Source organism: Coffea arabica, chromosome 11c (assembly GCF_036785885.1).
Source record: "Coffea arabica cultivar ET-39 chromosome 11c, Coffea Arabica ET-39 HiFi, whole genome shotgun sequence".
Lineage (NCBI taxonomy): Eukaryota > Viridiplantae > Streptophyta > Magnoliopsida > Gentianales > Rubiaceae > Coffea > Coffea arabica.
In genome coordinates this window covers 35,262,811-35,286,611 of record NC_092330.1, presented here as the reverse complement: position 1 = coordinate 35,286,611, position 23,801 = coordinate 35,262,811, and the positions used below count along the sequence as shown (strand labels likewise).

The window sequence follows — 23,801 nt, the reverse complement described above, 5'->3', positions numbered from 1 at the left end:
AATTTAAAGAAATAATTGGAGAAACTCTAGCCAAGGGTACACTTCAAAAATGGTTCATGCACTGATCATCGAATCACAGATAATTCCAACATTTATTAATAGATTGGTTATAGTTGTCTCGCACGCGCTAAACAACCAACCATTCCTTAATTTATCGATAGCTAAGGTACGACCGTTAGCTATTTCTCTAACCAAAAAACAACCCTAGGTACGACCGTAGGATTTAATTCTTAGATTGCATTATTAATTAGAAAGGCCCAATCCTAGCTAACAAACACGCTACGAGGGTTTATTTAAACTAGGTCAAATATTCTCCTGACACAAATCCAATTATGCCAGTTGCTACTGGGATAGAGATAACGAACAATTACGGATTCAATTACCCCTATATAGCAAAATAGTCTATGTGAATAATTAATTATTGCGCACTAATCAATCATACACAAGGCTATAACAATGAAAATCAGGGAACATATGAATATCAATAAATGAAGAAAATAATTAAAAACGGTTTAGATCTCACAATAATTGCCGAACCAAATCGTCAGTTGTCCTCTTGACTAGAATTAGGGGTTTAGTTCCCCATTAGTGAACAGGCCGTGCGTACAAGGTAGGGAAATGCCATCGATGCTTTGGTATTGACTCTCGTCCAATTCAGCAAAACCCAAGACGGAAAAGGGACCAATTGATTATAATTGCTTCCGATTGCCTTTCGCGGCTAAACGTACGAAGCGTAGGCACTATCTATACTTCGGTCAAAGCCAAATTGACAAACAGTTGGTAGGTCCACAATTGCGGCTAGCCTATCCTTCATTTGTTAGCAATGCATACGAGATAAAAGATTCAATTCTTTTGATTTCTCAATTTGGTCAACTCAATGGAGACTAGCAATTGCCCAAGTCAACCAAAGAGGAAAAGCACTACAAAGTCAAGAATGTCTCCTCTAATTTCTAACCAAATACAAAAGTACCGAGCCGCCGCTTTTGTCTGCGGCCCCCTTACCAAAAAGCAAGACTCGCCCGAAACCTAAGCCACGCGAGAATACTAAATTCTCCCTCAGTTGTGGTCCCCAGTTCAAGGAAGGGATTTTTCCCTTTTTGGAAATTGTTATTTGTTTAAAAATTAAAACAAGACTCCCTCAAACTATAATAAAATAAAATCTATTACAATTAGATTTTTCAGCTTCTCAAGCGGGCCCCACGTACGATGAATCTTCTAAAAGTTGAATTTAAGCACTTTTCAGCATCCATTCCTGCAATTAGCACAAAAAACAAAATATTAGTAGAATTCACCCAATTAATGAAAATATTTAGTCAATTAATTGTGCAATAATGCCCAAAATACCCACTAAAATGCACCCTATCAGGCGACGGGAGGGGCAGTGGGGGAGAGGGGAGGAAAATGGGTGGCGGGTAGAGGGGGTGGCGGGGAAGGGAGGGGGAGGGGTGACGGGGGAAGGAAGGGGAAGGGGCAGAGGGGCAACGGGAGAGGGAGGGGGAGGGGCAGCGGGGGAGAGGGGAGGAAAAGGGGTGGCAGGAGAGGGGGGTGGCGGGGGAGGGAGAAATCTGAAGTCGTAGGGGAAGGAAGGGGAAGGGGAAGAAAGGAAAAGAAAAAAGAAAGAAAGAAAAAAAAGAAAAAAGAAAAGGAAAGGAAAGGAAAGAAAGAAAAAAAAAGAAAAAAAAGTTTTTCTACTCACAAAAGTTTTTCTACAACTTCTACAGTGATCTACAGTAAAGTTTTATACAAACACTCAAAAAACTCACCTTTCAAACAGGCCCATAATGGAGGAAATCCACCGAACTGGTAGGGTCAAAAGTAGAGAGAAGCAATTACCCTCTGAATGCAGAACATTCAATGATTGATTTTGTTCTGCTTTACTAGCAATGAACTCTCAAACGTTCCACCAAGATGAGTTTACATTCAAATCATTTAAACATGAGAAAGCAATAAGTTAAACACCAACTTTCTATGAAGAAGCAAATCTCACTCAGTTTCAAGTCACAAACACATCCTCACTTTATAATTTATCATGTCCAAATCCCAAATCACCATTTGCCAAATTCACATTCCCATTTTCATAGATGCAAACAAAGTTTTCTATGAATGGAGGTACCAACGACTTAATTGAAAGCACCATTTGGAGATAGCTCTACATAACAGAGACAAAAAGTGGAGGTACCATTAGAGCTCATTCAAAATGGCATTCTAAATTATCAACCGAAAGCATGAATCAAATTCAGTTGCCAATGAGCCAGTGATTGTCGTTTTAGTTGGATAGTGAACAAGACAAACGAATAGGGGTGGAACCAATCATTTACTGATGTCCCAAAATATGCCTCCACATATTAATTTGAAAGTAATGCATAAAAGAACAAATCTCAAAAACCCTAACAGAGAACAATTTCTAGCATCAGAAGTGAGTTTAGAACCCCAAAATTTTGGATTATATGGTAACCTGTCCTCTCTACAAATTGAGCCATCTCTTATATAAATTGCAGTTGGTGAAGAAAGTTAATTGCTTATCGAATTCAATTTCACATAGCTTCTGTTCATACAGCAATCTAATACTTTTTTGAAGCTATCTGTTCATGCTTGAAGACCGCAGATGACAAGAACATACAAGCCAGGCTGAGACGATTTGCAGCTCCCAAATTCAGAAGCACCTAAACAGTCCTACAACGAGGTAGCTGCAGTTCAGTTTTTGTGAGCGTAACCAAGGGAGAGCTACTGTATTGAATTAAATAGCTTCCCCAACCCGTCAGTGGGTTTCTTATTTACTTTCAGCTGGATTTTGAGCATGCGAATCGAATCCAATGACTGAATTTGCTAGCTATCTGTCCTTGTAAGAAGATACAGGCCTAGCTTTTGCACTATTGGATGGGAGAAGACAGTCAGGAATCAAGAGGAGGAGCACGGCTTAGGACAATAAATTCTGTGCAGGTTTGGAAACTATCATGGTAGCTTTACCTTTACTCTTCTCCTTCAATAGCACCAATGGTAAAATATTGCACAGTTTTCTACTAATTGATGTCTTACACATACAGATGAAAACATGTGTGGGACCGCTGGAAATTCCACGTGGATGCATGCTTTATTTCCACCTTCAAAAGCCGACTCCACGTGTGATGGCAAGTTTTGGGAGAGAGATTCAATTATTTGGGTTATTTGATGTGTTATCCAAACACTTTTCTGTAGCATTATTTGAAAAAATCAAAATAATGGCCTATCCAAACAAACTCATTGTTATTACCTTTGGGGTCATTGAGAATGTGATGTGTTTTTAGATAGAAGAATATTATTTAAGATAATTATTGTAAAATCTTTTGAGATTTGATATATATAAGATAAAAAAAATAATTTGAAAGATAAAAAAATTGATTAAAAATTTTGTTTATGATACGAGCAAAATATTATTTAAAATATTTAGTCTATCTTTATCGTTAGATCCATCCAATTTTGCCCTTCGATTCAATAGATTTGCTAGTGGAAATGGACTAAAGAATCAAAATTCGACATTATTTTATATACAATTGATGGACCAATTTGAGACTTAAAATAGACGAGAAGTCAAAAGTTAATTATTGAATTAATTTTCCTAATAGTTTACCCTTGAAAGGAAAAGACGTACAAATGGTGAAAGGAAAAAAATGTTTAAATTTATATTTATCAAGATACAAAGAACTATGTTATTCATTATAAAAAGATTCGAAGTGATTTATACTTTAAGGGTTATATGAGTTGTTTATGATTTTTTGAATGGTCAATTAGACGACCCATAATCTGTTATTGTTTTGTAAAAACAAGAAAAAAAAAATTAGACGACCCATATAGTATCTCTCACCTTGCAACTCTCGTTATTGTGTTAAAAGAATCGCTTTGGCCCAACTCTTAATACTTAAGCGACAAAAATTGGTTTGCCTTAATATTATTGGTTTAAAGACAAATTGTTAAGGTTTAAAAACAAGGGACCAAATTGATAATCTAATTGTTGTTGTAGTTCAAGCGTGACACTTCATTTTTTTTTTTGAGGGTAATTCAAACGTGACTCATTTGAGTTTTCCGTTAAATTTTCTCAACCTAATTTTATAATAAGACAACGGACTAATTAAGTACTTGATCGTAATATTGTTTATTTAATTTTTGGGTTAAAGTACATGATGGTAATTGAAAGACCACATTACCCCCAACACGCCAAAGCTGAAGTACCGACATGGTATTTTGCCCCCTTGAAATTTCCACCTTTGTCATTTTTGTTATTAGTATTTTTACCATACTTAGCAATTTGCCATTTTTTTATAATATTTTTTCTTATTTTGAATTCTTACTTTTACCCTCACTTGGCCCAATAATTTCAAATATACCAATGATATCACATTACTAACCCACTACTATCATTACACAATTTCTCCCCACATTTTGCATAAATTGCACATGCATATTTGTTCAAAACTCTCTAATAGTTGTACTATTTTCTATTTACCTAGCGTTCTAGATATTTCCTTTCTTTCTAGATAGTTATAATTTTTTTTTTATCCCCTTAAAAAAATTGTCCTAGTAGATTTTTGGATTTTTCTTGTGGCTTCTCAGTGTTCCTTGTGAACTTTGACTTAACCAAAATAACATTACCTCAATTATTACAGCAATAATTTTTGCATATTACGAAAATAGTTCTCTAGATGATTTTGTATGTAGCTAGACTCGTGATTAAGTTTGAAGACGAATTTGCTCCTTGTGAATTTTGACTTGACTAGGATAACATTACCACAGTTATTAGAGCAATAGTTTTTGCATACTATGCAAAAAAAAAAAAAAAAAAAAAAATATTTCTCTGGATGATTTTGTATGTAGCTAAACTAGCGATTAAGTTTAAAAAATTTCTCTGGATGATTTAGTATGTAGCTTATCTGGTGATTAAAGTTTAAAAAATCAATTTTCTTCTCTGGCCAAAATGTTTCTTTTTCTTTCCTTTGACTCGGAACTAAACCCGACGAATTCAGAAGAACCCTAGGAATTTCATTTGTTCTTCTCCCACGTAGTGAAGGACCCGGCCACCATCGAAGCAGGCGACCATCACCGACGATCATCTCGGTCTGCCTCCACTCGATCAGGGTTCAGGCTTCAAAGACGACGTCGGCTCCGTCCAGGAGAAGAAATTGGCGACCTCTCCGCCATTCAGGCTTCAAGGATAGACTCCAGCAACTCTCTTGTCTTCACTCCGTCGAAAAAGCCGGCTTTACTCTTCCTAAGGTGAGTGTTCTTCTCTAATAACAAGGATTACCCCCCAAACTCTGATGACGAATGTTGGACAAATTGCCCTTCCAATTTCCAAGCGTCCTCAGTAGTTTAATCTAGGTTTTTTTTTTTTTTTTTTTAGTTTCATCAGTTTGTTTGTTTTTTGGTACCATGCTGAGTAATTGCAGGAGACAAATCATCGGAGAATGAAATTGGGGCCTTTTATTGACTGAAAAGTCAATACCATCTTAATAGGAACTTATTGACTACTGGGAGTGAAAATAATAATACACTGAAGTGCTGAAACTGCTGATAGATTCATAAATAATTTGACAAATTACTATTACAATTGGCAGTCTTAAGTAGGGGTGAGCAAATTCGGTTCGAACCGAATTCATAACCAATTTCAAATTCAATTCGCTAATTTGAAATCGGGTATTTGGTAATTCGGTACCAATTCGGTACATACCGAATTCACCGAATTCTAATATGGTATAAAATAGGTAATGAAATTATGAATTTGGTAATAACCGATTTCGAATTCAAATTCGGTAATTGAAATCGGGTACCGCATTACCGCATTCGAATACCAAATTGGTATATAAAATTATATAATATATAGATAAATGCTATTTAGTATTAGTATATACTACTAATACTTTATTATATTATATAGGTAAATGCTATTAATAATAATTAGTATATGGTATTATCATCATATCATGTACTTATAATAATAATAATATATAATAATGTACAATATATTATTTTAGTATTTGTTAATTGTTATATGACTATAATAATGCAAATATATAGTAATACATAACAATATAAGATAACTATAATACTTATTATTTTATGCATGAGTAACATGACTAGAATTAGATAATAATTAATACATATATGTATAATACTAAATATTAAACAATATACATAATTAGTAATTAGAATTTAGGTATTGGTATTTTGATACATCATTCATGTTTGAATTATTGAATATTTGAATGCGTAATCTGTGACTTGCAAGTATTAGTGTGTTCTAAATTTACATTACATATTTAACATAAAAATTTACATTATCTATTCACTAATCTTAAGGCTTTAAGCATAGATAAGACAACTAAGCAGTTAGCAGTGTAAGTGAATGCATATGAATTGCAAATCAATGTATTAGTGTATTAAAGTTCACAATAACATATGTAAGTAAATACGTTTTATTTTGATTTGAAATAAATTATAAGTTTATAACTAACATAACTTATCACTGATCATTATAATTTGTAAGTTTGTAACTAATATTACTTATTATTAATCATTGTAAATTATAAATTCATAAATTATTACTAATCATTGTACAGTCTAAGGTTTATTCTAGTTTAAATTAATTACTTTTTATGTGTTCCTTCAATCATAGACTAAGGATTGTAGGTATAAGTGATCAAATAAGTTAAAATTCATATTATCTATTTACTAATATTAAAGCTTTAAGTATAGACAAGACAACTAAGCAGTGTAAGTGAATGCATGTGAGTTGCAAATCAAGTAAATAAGTTTTATTTTGATTTGAAATAAATTATAAGTTAGTAACTAATATAACTTATCACTAATCATTGTAATTTGTAAGTTTGTAACTAATATTACTTATTATTAATCATTGTAAATTATAAATTCATTGTAACTACTAACTAATATTACTTATTATCAATTATTGTAAATTATAAATTCATAAATTATCACCAATCATTGTATAATTTAAGGTTTATTCTAGTTTAAATTAATCACTTTTTATGTGTTTCTTAAATCATAGACCAAGGATTTTAGATATAAGTAATCAAATAAATGCTAATTAAACCACAAAATGATTAGAACATAAGAAATGTGTTAAATTATGAATAAATTTGGGGATCAAATCAATAATAATTTTTAAATCATTGAGGAGCATAATGAATGTAGTATAATTTAGGAGTCCCAATTTGTAAATTAAAAATTACAAAATCACTTCCTTTGGGAAAAGTCGGATTTCATTTTCAGCTGACAATTTCAACAACCATTGCAATATTGCATAGTGCCTTCACCTAGGGCTTTCACAGTACTAACACTCCCAAGTCCCAAGTCCCAATTCCCAAATCGAAGCTGCTCTCTGCCCCTCCGGCCTCCGCCAGTCCGCCGCACTCTACGTCTCCTGTCGGCTGTCTCCATCTCAATCCTCATTCGACCTCATTTCTCACTTCATCAGTTCATCACTGCCGTGCTGGTTTATCGCTGTCAAGTGTCGAAGACGAAGCACCAATCACTGCTCATCTCTGGCTCGCTTAGGTAAGTGCTCCTCTCTGGCAGTAAAATGGCCAAGATCGACGAAATCTGAGCTTCCAATTGCAAACTCTAACTGTTGTAGTAGTTTAGATTAGATGGGAAGTTTTAGCAGCCAAAAATTGGTAATCTTACTAGTGGTTAAAGAGAGAAGAGCATTGATATTTCGTCACTTAAAAGTGCAGAGTTATTCTTAACTTGGATGCCTTCCTTTGCAATGGAAATATATATTCCTTGCTTGGCATCTTCACTTTAAATTTCTGGCTTGGTATGTTCCCTTTAACTTTCTTGTTGGGGCCTTCATCTTTATTCCATTAAGGGCTGACAATTATATTTGCTGTTTACTTAACATATATTTCATTCGTTAATCCTTGAAAGATGAACTTAATTTGTTAAAGAGAGAATACTGGATTGATTACAGATGAATTCGGGAAAAGCAGCGTTGCAAACTTAATTTGCTTCAGGGTATTTTTTTTTAAATAATAGATGAATTCGGTCTAACCGAATTCATTACCTTTTTCAAATTTGAAATCGGTTACCGAATGAATTCGGTTATTCCCAATTCGAATTGAAAACGGTTTAGATTTCTATAGGTGCAATAACCGAATTCAGTGCACCGAATTACCGCATTTGCACCGAATGCTCACCCCTAGTCTTAAGACGGAAGAATGTGGTGTGCTTGAGGGTGGGAATTACCTCCTCCGCTGATATTGCCCATGAACAAATTTAAGATTGATGCTTTACATTTTGTAAGGCCACAAATTTGTGACCGCCATCCTGTTTCATTAAAGGGGGAAAAAACCTAGATTGACTACCAAATCCACTATGGTAGGAACTAGGAAGCTCCAGTAGAGCAATTGAGTAATGTATTTTAGTTTTGATATTTTGTCAGTGCATGCTTTGGTTGCGGTAAAGTATTTTTGGTACATTTTCCTTTTTCATTACTTTTTACCTTTGATTAGTTGATGTTTGCTTTTATGATACGAGTTCCATGGTGCAATTTTGATTTTAATTGGTTTGTGTGTGAATCTCATGGGACGTATTAGCTTATTTTACTAAGCCTAGCATTGGGGTCCTTTTAACCATGAGCTGTGATTGTGAATGGTTCAAAATCCCTAGTGGCAGTGCCCATAGCCAGCTTTGGAGCTCTTATGTCATAGTAGCACTCGGAATTGTCAAATGCCATGTAATTCATTCTTCTGTTGTCAAAATGTACTTCTCATGGATACACAGAAAACACTTATGAACCACCTCTTTCCCTTTTACAGAATTAGTTTGTTTGCTTCACTGTAAATACAAGATTTTGTAATCATTACTGTGTGTGTTCTAATATTTATTCACAATTACATCTTTCAATTAGAAATCTAACAATTCATGGTACAGGCCTTCTCTGTACATCCATTGAAGATGGCTATGCTAACGTCATCCTTAAATTCTCTGCCAAAAGCTTTGCCTATATGCAAACCATGATATTTCTGTAATATTCAGAAAGCGTTCATGAAGAAGAATAACAAGTCTTCTGTTAAGTTTAGGCTAACACCCTCTACATTTTGCAGGCTACTTATTGCACAGGACTGTATATATTAAACTTCCACCAATGCCACTTCTTACATAGGTTTATCGCTTTAACATTCTTTTTGCTTGCATTAGAACTTCAGAGTTATGGTTAAGCTCGTCATTAAGTTTATTCATCAATCTTTCGTTTCCCCTCATGTTACAAAGCACAGAACATAACTAATAGTGCTGTGATACTGTTGAACCGAGTTTGTAATATTTGAGTAGTAACCAGCAAGATGGGATAAAGGTTTTGACGGATATATATTATGCATGACTTAGGAGATGATTAATTATTTTTAATTGCAAGTTGAGTTCCAAGAATCTACGTACTCATTTTCTAAATTGTTTGATTTTTTCTGAGTTGTTTGATTTATGTTTAATAGGCATGTTGCGAACCGCTTTTTCACGTTTGCGTTTCAAGGAGAGCTTCTTGATTCGTTGCGCTGTGCTGGGAGGACTATACACCGGTGGTATGCTGCTTAAAGGCGCTTCTAGCCGTTTGTTTGGCGTGTCGACGAAGGACCAATTGAAGATGTTAAGGGATGAATTGGAACATTCTAAAGCGGAGCAGGAAGTTTTGGACAAAGCTTCAGATACTATCAACAGTATTATTGACGAGTTGGGTCATTAAGCTAGAAATTGGAAAAGCATTTCTGTCTAATGAATTATTTGTTCTTAGGTTTTAGGTTGAAACAGGCAGAAAGTATAAGGAAGGTCCTTAATTTTGATAAACGCGTGTTATTTTCATGCCTAATTTTACACTTGGGCTGGTAGGAAGAAATGTACAGCGAGTAATGGATGTAGGAAATGTAGTTGAGAATATTTTTGGAACTGCAGTCGTGATCGTGAATGACTTTCCAAGCTGGCGGCGGAAGTAAAAATGAGAATAGGACTACAGCCGTGAGCCAGCCAAGCTTCCAGATTCGCTCTCATGTCAACTAGTTCCCCTCTCGGTTTTAATTAATGACCGTTGAGGTGGTCTTCAAAATTCATATGTGCACTTATATTAGGAGACTTTTATAATTCCTTTAGTTTTCGCTGCTGTATCAATTCACCGTCTACAATTCCTTTAGTTTTCAATTATGCATACTAAGACTTAATTTACTCGTATCCAAAAAAAAAACAAAAAGACTAATGGTACTTTTTAAGAGACTCATGGTACAAATTTATTATGTTTTCTTTCATATTTGAAGTGCTCTCCAAACATGGACATTTTATAAAACAAAATTTTTTGTTCTTTTTTTTTAATAAATAACAAAAGTACGGAATCTTTCATTTTTGTGATTGCTAGAATGTTTCCTATTATTTATTAATGAAATGCAATGTAATTTATTCATTTATTAGAGAGGTGTGTAATTTTGTCACAACAAAAACTAATATCATTTTTTTTCTTGCACTATAATCACTAAGATTCACCATTTTTTATCATTTATAAATAAAATTAATTCTTTTTTTTTTTTTTGGATTTAATTCACCATAACTCAAGGGAATGCTTTTCATTCTAGTAACAGTTGGCATAATTGATATTAGTTATTCATGAAATGCAATGAATTAGTTGTTCTTTTTTTCGTTTAATTTACCATAACTCAAGAAATGTTTCTTTGTAACTGTTAGCATAATTCTTATTAATTATTAAGGAAATGCAATACAGTTTGTTTGTTTATAGGTGTTGAGGGAAATTGGTATCTCAAAAACTAAAATCAACTTTTGTTTACACTCTTAAATACCAAAACTCATCATACTTTCTATAGGGTAATAGATATAAAATAAATATCCGAAAATATACTTTCACGTTATAAAACAATCAAAGCATACAACTAATGAAGTCACTAATTCTCAAGGGCAAGGACTTAATTTCAAGTTTGGAGGGAGGAGGCAAGAATTTTAACGTATGAACTAGTTTCTTGAGGTAAAGTATCACTAAACTATGGGATAATTTCATAAACCCTTCCTGAGGTTTCTGTGTGACGCCCGAAGGAAAAGAAAAGGGAAAATTTTCCTTATTTATTTTATTTTTCTCGTGCATTTCTTTCACTTTATTTTATTATCAAAATTTTTCAGAGACTTTATAAATGAATATAGTTCTTCAACCATTTTTCTAGTATAAGTTAGTTCAAGTGAATTTAGAAGTGTATTAAGGACGTGGGACCCGCTAGTGCGATAAATTTTAGCAATTAATTGAAGTTTAGTATTGATGGATATTAATTTACTAGGTGTTAAGAGATAATTAGAGGTTACTTAGATGGTTAATCTTGGAGAGACAAAGGGATAAGAATAAACTTAAGAAGGGCCAAGTGTCGCGATCTGATTGGAAGTTGACTTGCCTAACTTTTCTTCAACTTTACTAAAACTTCAATTTGGACTCAAATCATCTTCATTTCATCTCCATCTTGGCCAACCATTAGAGAGGAAAAAACCAAGAGAGAAAACTTCTTCTTCTACTTCATTTCTTGCTCAATCTTGTGATTCAACCGTTAAAATTCCAAATTCCTCCATAAAAGTCACTTGCTTAGGAAGATTGAAGGTAGTGGTGGAGTAATTAGAGAAGGGAAAGGACTAAGCCATCACCTTTCTTGAGATTTCAAGGTATCATGTCTAGCAATCCATTCTTTGTTCTTAATAATGGTTTATTAGTGACTTGTGTTGGCTTAAGAGGTGATTTTATGGATTAGAGTGAAGTTAGCTAAATTTCTGATTTTTGTGAGAATTTTTCTGTTTTCCTATGATGGATATGGTTGGGCTGGAATTGATAACTCTAAATGGTGTTAAATGGATCTCTTGTGCGTTAATTGCGATTGTTTGCGGAAAATTTCAGAGTTTATGCGGAATTTCCAGTTTAGGGTTTCATCCTACCCTGTTCTGCCCGAACCTGTTAGGCCATGATGGAGGCCAAATCAGCCTTTGCCCAAAACATGAAAGTTGTTGGTAATTGAGTTAGCTAGCTATCTGTAAAATTTCACTTCAATCGGAGCACTGTATCATGTGAAATGACCAAAATACCCTTGACTGCCCATGACCCCTGTTCCGCGCCCAGATTTCTATTTTCGTGAGGAATTCCATTTTTAACCATGAAAATTCATGTTTTAGCTTTTGAATCCTTCATAATAAATGTAGGTATATGTCTTGGCTTCGAAACGCCATAAGATACACCTCAATCGGACTTCGGTAGCCTGAGTTATTGTCATTTAACCATAGTGCGGATAGCTAACCTGTTTGTGGGATTCTGGTTTTGTATAGTGCAATTTCGACCTAGCTACACTATGAACTGGACTGAGTAGTCTTCATCAAAGTTGTAGGCCTTTGTCTTAGCTTCGAAACGGTATAAATTTCATCCCAATCTGATAAGCGTAGCCGCAGTTCTGTCCGTTACGCAAAACAACGTCAAATCTGTCTTTTGTTTTCTGACTTAAACTTCATTTCCGGACTTTTCCTAGTTTGAATTTGTATTTGTACCACTTTGAGCCTATTGAACGGCTATTGAAATGAGATTAGTTTTGTGTGTGCTGTTTTGAATGGATATTGGTGATTGTTGTAGGATGGAAATAAGGAAATTTAAGGGAAAGTGCTGCCCAATCTTTGAAGACGTTTAATCGCATTGAGCTTGGGTTAATTCTTGGTAGAATGAAGAGTTGGACTTGATCGAAGAAACTGTCTATGATGGATGAGGTTCATGAGCCATGGTTGGTGAGTGATCCCTCCACTACTTCCCAAAAGTTACTTTTGAAATAATTCTTGCATTGATTGCACGATTGCATATCATTGTGTTTGTGTGTGTGCCATGACATTTTGGCTCCGACGAGTTCTTGGGAAAATCTTGTGCTTAGAACCAACGTCTCCACTCCTGTTTACGCATTCTGTGGAGCACGATGGCTCCTTATTTCTGTATGTGTAAGTGCCCGGTGCAACCCAATGAGTACAAACAATTTCACAATGATGCACAAAGATATATCAAATTTAAGCACAATAAAGAAAACTTAATTAAAGAGAAAAGATAAGAAATGCAAACCAAATATCAATCCAATAGCCTCTTCAATTGATGGCGATGCTAACCAAGATGTACAAGTGAAGGTTCACTCCTTCCTCACCCCAAATACTCTTTGGTTGAGCCAAGGAGTTTTACAACAATTCTAGTTAACCCTCAACAACCTACACTTGAAAGATCACTCACCCAATTAAGAACTATTTTATACAAATGAGGCAACCTTCACCAAGGTTTTACCACTCCAAGTGATAGGTTCTCCTTCACCAAGGTTTTACTACTCCTAGAGAGTAACCTTCATTTGAGCAACCTCACAACCCAACTTTCCCAACCCCTTATACAACCAACAAAGAATCTTTCTACTCAAAAATCTCACTTGTAAGCTTGTATTTTGTGTTGGCAAAAGTCTCTTGTCTTCTTATGCTTTTGGGTGTTTATAGAAGGTGAGAAATGGCTTCAAAAGGCTCTCCAACGGTCAAATATTAAATGCTGTCAAAACTAGCCGTTGGCCTGTCGGACGTCCGACAGGTGCCTGTCAGACGTCCGAACCACCTGTCGGACGTCCGAACCCTGCGTCCGAACGTAGGCAGAGAGTCATCAAATCTTTGCGAAATTTCTCGGACGTCCGATGCGATCGATGTGCGTCCGAGGCGTGCGTCCGATCCTTCCGGACGTCCGATGCTTCCTCACGAGCGTCCGACAGAGTTTCCTTCTTGATGTTCTTCATCCTTTCGGACGTCCGATAGTTTCCTTTTGGCCGTCCGACATGAGTGACCTGATTTTGCTTCTTCATTTGGTTGGTTTTCTTTCCTTGACACCATTGAACCTGATTCTAACAAATTTCTCACATAAAAACATTAGACCAAATCTACATTTTGGTTTGTTAATCATCAAAACCAAGGATTGATCGACCAAGGTCAACAATCTCCCCCTTTTTGATGATGACAAACAAAATGAAGATTTCTTTTATCAAATAAGTTCAAATAAAGCTCCCCCTTAGAAAGTGCCAACATGCAAAGAAATTTCAATAAATCCTACTCCCCCTTTTGACATCAATCAAAAAGCAAACTCCCCCTTTATTTTTCAAGTCAAGACCATAATAGGGTCCTTGGGAGTTATTACAACATGATCTAGCAATCCACATGGATTTCATACCTTTTCTCATATTTTTCTTTACATAGCAATCATTTTGCATGTGTCCAAATTGGCAACAAAAGTGACACATGATAGAAGTATTTTGCACATAAGTGAATTTAATGCAACTAATTTTCTTAGCAAACTTATTTGTGCCTTGAAAAGATTTGCTTTCTTTTGTTTGAGAAAACTTTTGTTTTTCATTTTGGAGAATCTCGTTCAAGTCATTAATTCTTTTCTTTAACAAATTTTGTTCCTCCAACATTTTTTCATAAAACTTTGTTTTCTCTTCCAACTTCCTTTTCAAATTATTTTTGCAATCAAAAACACCTTTTTGATTTTTTAAATCATCATTTTCCATTCTCAAACATTTGTTTTCTTGAAAAAGTTTGGAGTTTTCTTCCAATAAATCATTTATTTTTGTTTTCAAATCTTTATTTTTAGCATAAGATTTTTTCAAACTTTTATGCATTTTAATCATAAGAGTTTTCACATCATCATCTTCATTATCTTCATCACAAGAAGAGTGATAAGAACTTACCTCATCTTCTCCAACGGCCATTAGTGCCATTTGGGCCAACTCTTCTTTTTCTCTTTTTGAATTGCATTCATCCCATGTAATTTTGCAATCTCCTCTTGAACATCTCTTGTTGAAGATCTTCTTGAAACTTTTGATGTGAGGAGTTATATCATTGTCCACTTCCATGATTTCATTACCCATGAAGGATGGGTTATCCCCCACTTGAGATGCTTTAAAAGCTATGCCTCTCTTATACATTCTTGCATTTTCTTCCTCTTGCACTTTGAATTCCAACTTTAATTCATAAGAGGTTAGGGTATCCACAAGAGATTCAATGGACATAGAATTTAAATCCTTTGCCTCTTCTATAGCATTTATTTTGTTTTCCCATTCTTTTGGCAAGGCATTCAAAATCTTTCTATTTTTCTCACCCAAAGAATATTCTTTTCCAAGCAATTTAAGATCTTCAATAATGTCACAAAATCTACTACACATCTTATCAACATTTTCAAGAGGATGCATTTTGAAAAATTCATATTGAGAAACAAGTAAAGATTTCTTTTGTTCTTTAATATCTTGATTACCTTCATGAAATACACACAATTTATCCCAAATATCTTTAGCTGATTTACAACCTTTAATCCTACTAGATTCATTTACATCTAATGCATTGTACAATATACACATGGCCTTGACATTCAAAGAAAGGTATCTCTTGTCTTTTTCATTCAATTCTTGTCTAGTCTTTAATCTACTCAAATTGGTGATAGAGTCAACTATTCTAGCTTCATAAGGACCATCTTCTACCACATACCATAATTCAATGTAAACAGATTGTAAGAAAATCATCATTCTTTGTTTCCACATGCTAAAATGAGAACCATTAAACATAGGTGGTCTATCAATAGATTGCCCTTCTAAAAAAGAAACTTTTATGGTTGCCATGATCTTTACTCTAAGCGGTTAAGCTTGATCAAAAGAGACCAAGCTCTGATACCAATTGTAAGTGCCCGGTGCAACCCAATGAGTACAAACAATTTCACAATGATGCACAAAGATATATCAAATTTAAGCACAATAAAGAAAACTTAATTAAAGAGAAAAGATAAGAAATGCAAACCAAATATCAATCCAATAGCCTCTTCAATTGATGGCGATGCTAACCAAGATGTACAAGTGAAGGTTCACTCCTTCCTCACCCCAAATACTCTTTGGTTGAGCCAAGGAGTTTTACAACAATTCTAATTAACCCTCAACAACCTACACTTGAAAGATCACTCACCCAATTAAGAACTATTTTATACAAATGAGGCAACCTTCACCAAGGTTTTACCACTCCAAGTGATAGGTTCTCCTTCACCAAGGTTTTACTACTCCTAGAGAGTAACCTTCACTTGAGCAACCTCACAACCCAACTTTCCCAACCCCTTATACAACCAACAAAGAATCTTTCTACTCAAAAATCTCACTTGTAAGCTTGTATTTTGTGTTGGCAAAAGTCTCTTGTCTTCTTATGCTTTTGGGTGTTTATAGAAGGTGAGAAATGGCTTCAAAAGGCTCTCCAACGGTCAAATATTAAATGCTGTCAAAACTAGCCGTTGGCCTGTCGGACGTCCGACAGGTGCCTGTCAGACGTCCGAACCACCTGTCGGACGTCCGAACCCTGCGTCCGAACGTAGGCAGAGAGTCATCAAATCTTTGCGAAATTTCTCGGACGTCCGATGCGATCGATGTGCGTCCGAGGCGTGCGTCCGATCCTTCCGGACGTCCGATGCTTCCTCACGAGCGTCCGACAGAGTTTCCTTCTTGATGTTCTTCATCCTTTCGGACGTCCGATAGTTTCCTTTTGGCCGTCCGACATGAGTGACCTGATTTTGCTTCTTCATTTGGTTGGTTTTCTTTCCTTGACACCATTGAACCTGATTCTAACAAATTTCTCACATAAAAACATTAGACCAAATCTACATTTTGGTTTGTTAATCATCAAAACCAAGGATTGATCGACCAAGGTCAACAATCTCCCCCTTTTTGATGATGACAAACAAAATGAAGATTTCTTTTATCAAATAAGTTCAAATAAAGCTCCCCCTTAGAAAGTGCCAACATGCAAAGAAATTTCAATAAATCCTACTCCCCCTTTTGACATCAATCAAAAAGCAAACTCCCCCTTTATTTTTCAAGTCAAGACCATAATAGGGTCCTTGGGAGTTATTACAACATGATCTAGCAATCCACATGGATTTCATACCTTTTCTCATATTTTTCTTTACATAGCAATCATTTTGCATGTGTCCAAATTGGCAACAAAAGTGACACATGATAGAAGTATTTTGCACATAAGTGGATTTAATGCAACTAATTTTCTTAGCAAACTTATTTGTGCCTTGAAAAGATTTGCTTTCTTTTGTTTGAGAAAACTTTTGTTTTTCATTTTGGAGAATCTCGTTCAAGTCATTAATTCTTTTCTTTAACAAATTTTGTTCCTCCAACATTTTTTCATAAAACTTTGTTTTCTCTTCCAACTTCCTTTTCAAATTATTTTTGCAATCAAAAACACCTTTTTGATTTTTTAAATCATCATTTTCCATTCTCAAACATTTGTTTTCTTGAAAAAGTTTGGAGTTTTCTTCCAATAAATCATTTATTTTTGTTTTCAAATCTTTATTTTTAGCATAAGATTTTTTCAAACTTTTATGCATTTTAATCATAAGAGTTTTCACATCATCATCTTCATTATCTTCATCACAAGAAGAGTGATAAGAACTTACCTCATCTTCTCCAACGGCCATTAGTGCCATTTGGGCCAACTCTTCTTTTTCTCTTTTTGAATTGCATTCATCCCATGTAATTTTGCAATCTCCTCTTGAACATCTCTTGTTGAAGATCTTCTTGAAACTTTTGATGTGAGGAGTTATATCATTGTCCACTTCCATGATTTCATTACCCATGAAGGATGGGTTATCCCCCACTTGAGATGCTTTAAAAGCTATGCCTCTCTTATACATTCTTGCATTTTCTTTCTCTTGCACTTTGAATTCCAACTTTAATTCATAAGAGGTTAGGGTATCCACAAGAGATTCAATGGACATAGAATTTAAATCCTTTGCCTCTTCTATAGCATTTATTTTGTTTTCCCATTCTTTTGGCAAGGCATTCAAAATCTTTCTATTTTTCTCACCCAAAGAATATTCTTTTCCAAGCAATTTAAGATCTTCAATAATGTCACAAAATCTACTACACATCTTATCAACATTTTCAAGAGGATGCATTTTGAAAAATTCATATTGAGAAACAAGTAAAGATTTCTTTTGTTCTTTAATATCTTGATTACCTTCATGAAATACACACAATTTATCCCAAATATCTTTAGCTGATTTACAACCTTTAATCCTACTAGATTCATTTACATCTAATGCATTGTACAATATACACATGGCCTTGGCATTCAAAGAAAGGTATCTCTTGTCTTTTTCATTCAATTCTTGTCTAGTCTTTAATCTACTCAAATTGGTGATAGAGTCAACTATTCTAGCTTCATAAGGACCATCTTCTACCACATACCATAATTCAATGTAAACAGATTGTAAGAAAATCATCATTCTTTGTTTCCACATGCTAAAATGAGAACCATTAAACATAGGTGGTCTATCAATAGATTGCCCTTCTAAAAAAGAAACTTTTATGGTTGCCATGATCTTTACTCTAAGCGGTTAAGCTTGATCAAAAGAGACCAAGCTCTGATACCAATTGTAAGTGCCCGGTGCAACCCAATGAGTACAAACAATTTCACAATGATGCACAAAGATATATCAAATTTAAGCACAATAAAGAAAACTTAATTAAAGAGAAAAGATAAGAAATGCAAACCAAATATCAATCCAATAGCCTCTTCAATTGATGGCGATGCTAACCAAGATGTACAAGTGAAGGTTCACTCCTTCCTCACCCCAAATACTCTTTGGTTGAGCCAAGGAGTTTTACAACAATTCTAGTTAACCCTCAACAACCTACACTTGAAAGATCACTCACCCAATTAAGAACTATTTTATACAAATGAGGCAACCTTCACCAAGGTTTTACCACTCCAAGTGATAGGTTCTCCTTCACCAAGGTTTTACTACTCCTAGAGAGTAACCTTCACTTGAGCAACCTCACAACCCAACTTTCCCAACCCCTTATACAACCAACAAAGAATCTTTCTACTCAAAAATCTCACTTGTAAGCTTGTATTTTGTGTTGGCAAAAGTCTCTTGTCTTCTTATGCTTTTGGGTGTTTATAGAAGGTGAGAAATGGCTTCAAAAGGCTCTCCAACGGTCAAATATTAAATGCTGTCAAAACTAGCCGTTGGCCTGTCGGACGTCCGACAGGTGCCTGTCAGACGTCCGAACCACCTGTCGGACGTCCGAACCCTGCGTCCGAACGTAGGCAGAGAGTCATCAAATCTTTGCGAAATTTCTCGGACGTCCGATGCGATCGATGTGCGTCCGAGGCGTGCGTCCGATCCTTCCGGACGTCCGATGCTTCCTCACGAGCGTCCGACAGAGTTTCCTTCTTGATGTTCTTCATCCTTTCGGACGTCCGATAGTTTCCTTTTGGCCGTCCGACATGAGTGACCTGATTTTGCTTCTTCATTTGGTTGGTTTTCTTTCCTTGACACCATTGAACCTGATTCTAACAAATTTCTCACATAAAAACATTAGACCAAATCTACATTTTGGTTTGTTAATCATCAAAACCAAGGATTGATCGACCAAGGTCAACAATCTCCCCCTTTTTGATGATGACAAACAAAATGAAGATTTCTTTTATCAAATAAGTTCAAATAAAGCTCCCCCTTAGAAAGTGCCAACATGCAAAGAAATTTCAATAAATCCTACTCCCCCTTTTGACATCAATCAAAAAGCAAACTCCCCCTTTATTTTTCAAGTCAAGACCATAATAGGGTCCTTGGGAGTTATTACAACATGATCTAGCAATCCACATGGATTTCATACCTTTTCTCATATTTTTCTTTACATAGCAATCATTTTGCATGTGTCCAAATTGGCAACAAAAGTGACACATGATAGAAGTATTTTGCACATAAGTGGATTTAATGCAACTAATTTTCTTAGCAAACTTATTTGTGCCTTGAAAAGATTTGCTTTCTTTTGTTTGAGAAAACTTTTGTTTTTCATTTTGGAGAATCTCGTTCAAGTCATTAATTCTTTTCTTTAACAAATTTTGTTCCTCCAACATTTTTTCATAAAACTTTGTTTTCTCTTCCAACTTCCTTTTCAAATTATTTTTGCAATCAAAAACACCTTTTTGATTTTTTAAATCATCATTTTCCATTCTCAAACATTTGTTTTCTTGAAAAAGTTTGGAGTTTTCTTCCAATAAATCATTTATTTTTGTTTTCAAATCTTTATTTTTAGCATAAGATTTTTTCAAACTTTTATGCATTTTAATCATAAGAGTTTTCACATCATCATCTTCATTATCTTCATCACAAGAAGAGTGATAAGAACTTACCTCATCTTCTCCAACGGCCATTAGTGCCATTTGGGCCAACTCTTCTTTTTCTCTTTTTGAATTGCATTCATCCCATGTAATTTTGCAATCTCCTCTTGAACATCTCTTGTTGAAGATCTTCTTGAAACTTTTGATGTGAGGAGTTATATCATTGTCCACTTCCATGATTTCATTACCCATGAAGGATGGGTTATCCCCCACTTGAGATGCTTTAAAAGCTATGCCTCTCTTATACATTCTTGCATTTTCTTCCTCTTGCACTTTGAATTCCAACTTTAATTCATAAGAGGTTAGGGTATCCACAAGAGATTCAATGGACATAGAATTTAAATCCTTTGCCTCTTCTATAGCATTTATTTTGTTTTCCCATTCTTTTGGCAAGGCATTCAAAATCTTTCTATTTTTCTCACCCAAAGAATATTCTTTTCCAAGCAATTTAAGATCTTCAATAATGTCACAAAATCTACTACACATCTTATCAACATTTTCAAGAGGATGCATTTTGAAAAATTCATATTGAGAAACAAGTAAAGATTTCTTTTGTTCTTTAATATCTTGATTACCTTCATGAAATACACACAATTTATCCCAAATATCTTTAGCTGATTTACAACCTTTAATCCTACTAGATTCATTTACATCTAATGCATTGTACAATATACACATGGCCTTGGCATTCAAAGAAAGGTATCTCTTGTCTTTTTCATTCAATTCTTGTCTAGTCTTTAATCTACTCAAATTGGTGATAGAGTCAACTATTCTAGCTTCATAAGGACCATCTTCTACCACATACCATAATTCAATGTAAACAGATTGTAAGAAAATCATCATTCTTTGTTTCCACATGCTAAAATGAGAACCATTAAACATAGGTGGTCTATCAATAGATTGCCCTTCTAAAAAAGAAACTTTTATGGTTGCCATGATCTTTACTCTAAGCGGTTAAGCTTGATCAAAAGAGACCAAGCTCTGATACCAATTGTAAGTGCCCGGTGCAACCCAATGAGTACAAACAATTTCACAATGATGCACAAAGATATATCAAATTTAAGCACAATAAAGAAAACTTAATTAAAGAGAAAAGATAAGAAATGCAAACCAAATATCAATCCAATAGCCTCTTCAATTGATGGCGATGCTAACCAAGATGTACAAGTGAAGGTTCACTCCTTCCTCACCCCAAATACTCTTTGGTTGAGCCAAGGAGTTTTACAACAATTCTAGTTAACCCTCAACAACCTACACTTGAAAGATCACTCACCCAATTAAGAACTATTTTATACAAATGAGGCAACCTTCACCAAGGTTTTACCACTCCAAGTGATAGGTTCTCCTTCACCAAGGTTTTACTACTCCTAGAGAGTAACCTTCACTTGAGCAACCTCACAACCCAACTTTCCCAACCCCTTATACAACCAACAAAGAATCTTTCTACTCAAAAATCTCACTTGTAAGCTTGTATTTTGTGTTGGCAAAAGTCTCTTGTCTTCTTATGCTTTTGGGTGTTTATAGAAGGTGAGAAATGGCTTCAAAAGGCTCTCCAACGGTCAAATATTAAATGCTGTCAAAACTAGCCGTTGGCCTGTCGGACGTCCGACAGGTGCCTGTCAGACGTCCGAACCACCTGTCGGACGTCCGAACCCTGCGTCCGAACGTAGGCAGAGAGTCATCAAATCTTTGCGAAATTTCTCGGACGTCCGATGCGATCGATGTGCGTCCGAGGCGTGCGTCCGATCCTTCCGGACGTCCGATGCTTCCTCACGAGCGTCCGACAGAGTTTCCTTCTTGATGTTCTTCATCCTTTCGGACGTCCGATAGTTTCCTTTTGGCCGTCCGACATGAGTGACCTGATTTTGCTTCTTCATTTGGTTGGTTTTCTTTCCTTGACACCATTGAACCTGATTCTAACAAATTTCTCACATAAAAACATTAGACCAAATCTACATTTTGGTTTGTTAATCATCAAAACCAAGGATTGATCGACCAAGGTCAACAATCTCCCCCTTTTTGATGATGACAAACAAAATGAAGATTTCTTTTATCAAATAAGTTCAAATAAAGCTCCCCCTTAGAAAGTGCCAACATGCAAAGAAATTTCAATAAATCCTACTCCCCCTTTTGACATCAATCAAAAAGCAAACTCCCCCTTTATTTTTCAAGTCAAGACCATAATAGGGTCCTTGGGAGTTATTACAACATGATCTAGCAATCCACATGGATTTCATACCTTTTCTCATATTTTTCTTTACATAGCAATCATTTTGCATGTGTCCAAATTGGCAACAAAAGTGACACATGATAGAAGTATTTTGCACATAAGTGGATTTAATGCAACTAATTTTCTTAGCAAACTTATTTGTGCCTTGAAAAGATTTGCTTTCTTTTGTTTGAGAAAACTTTTGTTTTTCATTTTGGAGAATCTCGTTCAAGTCATTAATTCTTTTCTTTAACAAATTTTGTTCCTCCAACATTTTTTCATAAAACTTTGTTTTCTCTTCCAACTTCCTTTTCAAATTATTTTTGCAATCAAAAACACCTTTTTGATTTTTTAAATCATCATTTTCCATTCTCAAACATTTGTTTTCTTGAAAAAGTTTGGAGTTTTCTTCCAATAAATCATTTATTTTTGTTTTCAAATCTTTATTTTTAGCATAAGATTTTTTCAAACTTTTATGCATTTTAATCATAAGAGTTTTCACATCATCATCTTCATTATCTTCATCACAAGAAGAGTGATAAGAACTTACCTCATCTTCTCCAACGGCCATTAGTGCCATTTGGGCCAACTCTTCTTTTTCTCTTTTTGAATTGCATTCATCCCATGTAATTTTGCAATCTCCTCTTGAACATCTCTTGTTGAAGATCTTCTTGAAACTTTTGATGTGAGGAGTTATATCATTGTCCACTTCCATGATTTCATTACCCATGAAGGATGGGTTATCCCCCACTTGAGATGCTTTAAAAGCTATGCCTCTCTTATACATTCTTGCATTTTCTTCCTCTTGCACTTTGAATTCCAACTTTAATTCATAAGAGGTTAGGGTATCCACAAGAGATTCAATGGACATAGAATTTAAATCCTTTGCCTCTTCTATAGCATTTATTTTGTTTTCCCATTCTTTTGGCAAGGCATTCAAAATCTTTCTATTTTTCTCACCCAAAGAATATTCTTTTCCAAGCAATTTAAGATCTTCAATAATGTCACAAAATCTACTACACATCTTATCAACATTTTCAAGAGGATGCATTTTGAAAAATTCATATTGAGAAACAAGTAAAGATTTCTTTTGTTCTTTAATATCTTGATTACCTTCATGAAATACACACAATTTATCCCAAATATCTTTAGCTGATTTACAACCTTTAATCCTACTAGATTCATTTACATCTAATGCATTGTACAATATACACATGGCCTTGGCATTCAAAGAAAGGTATCTCTTGTCTTTTTCATTCAATTCTTGTCTAGTCTTTAATCTACTCAAATTGGTGATAGAGTCAACTATTCTAGCTTCATAAGGACCATCTTCTACCACATACCATAATTCAATGTA

General features: G+C 34.9%; 2 long non-coding RNA genes across 3 annotated transcripts; one reads left to right on the top strand and one right to left on the bottom strand.

Moving 5' to 3' along the window:
• Window positions 1-828: 828 nt before the first annotated feature.
• LOC140016666 (uncharacterized) lies at window positions 829-3,000 on the bottom strand. The gene is made up of 2 exons (XR_011822871.1): window positions 1,764-3,000; window positions 829-1,252 (listed from the first exon to the last, which is right to left on the bottom strand). It is a non-coding gene; the product is annotated as an uncharacterized lncRNA (long non-coding RNA).
• A 1,778-nt stretch (window positions 3,001-4,778) lies between these two features.
• Window positions 4,779-10,149, top strand: LOC140016918 (uncharacterized). Of its 2 annotated transcripts, XR_011823205.1 has the most exons (3): window positions 4,779-5,247; window positions 5,421-7,548; window positions 9,483-10,149. It is a non-coding gene; the product is annotated as an uncharacterized lncRNA (long non-coding RNA). The 2 variants fall into 2 exon arrangements; XR_011823204.1 differs by lacking the exon at window positions 4,779-5,247 and having other exon boundaries at window positions 5,254-7,548.
• The last annotated feature ends 13,652 nt before the right edge of the window (window positions 10,150-23,801 follow it).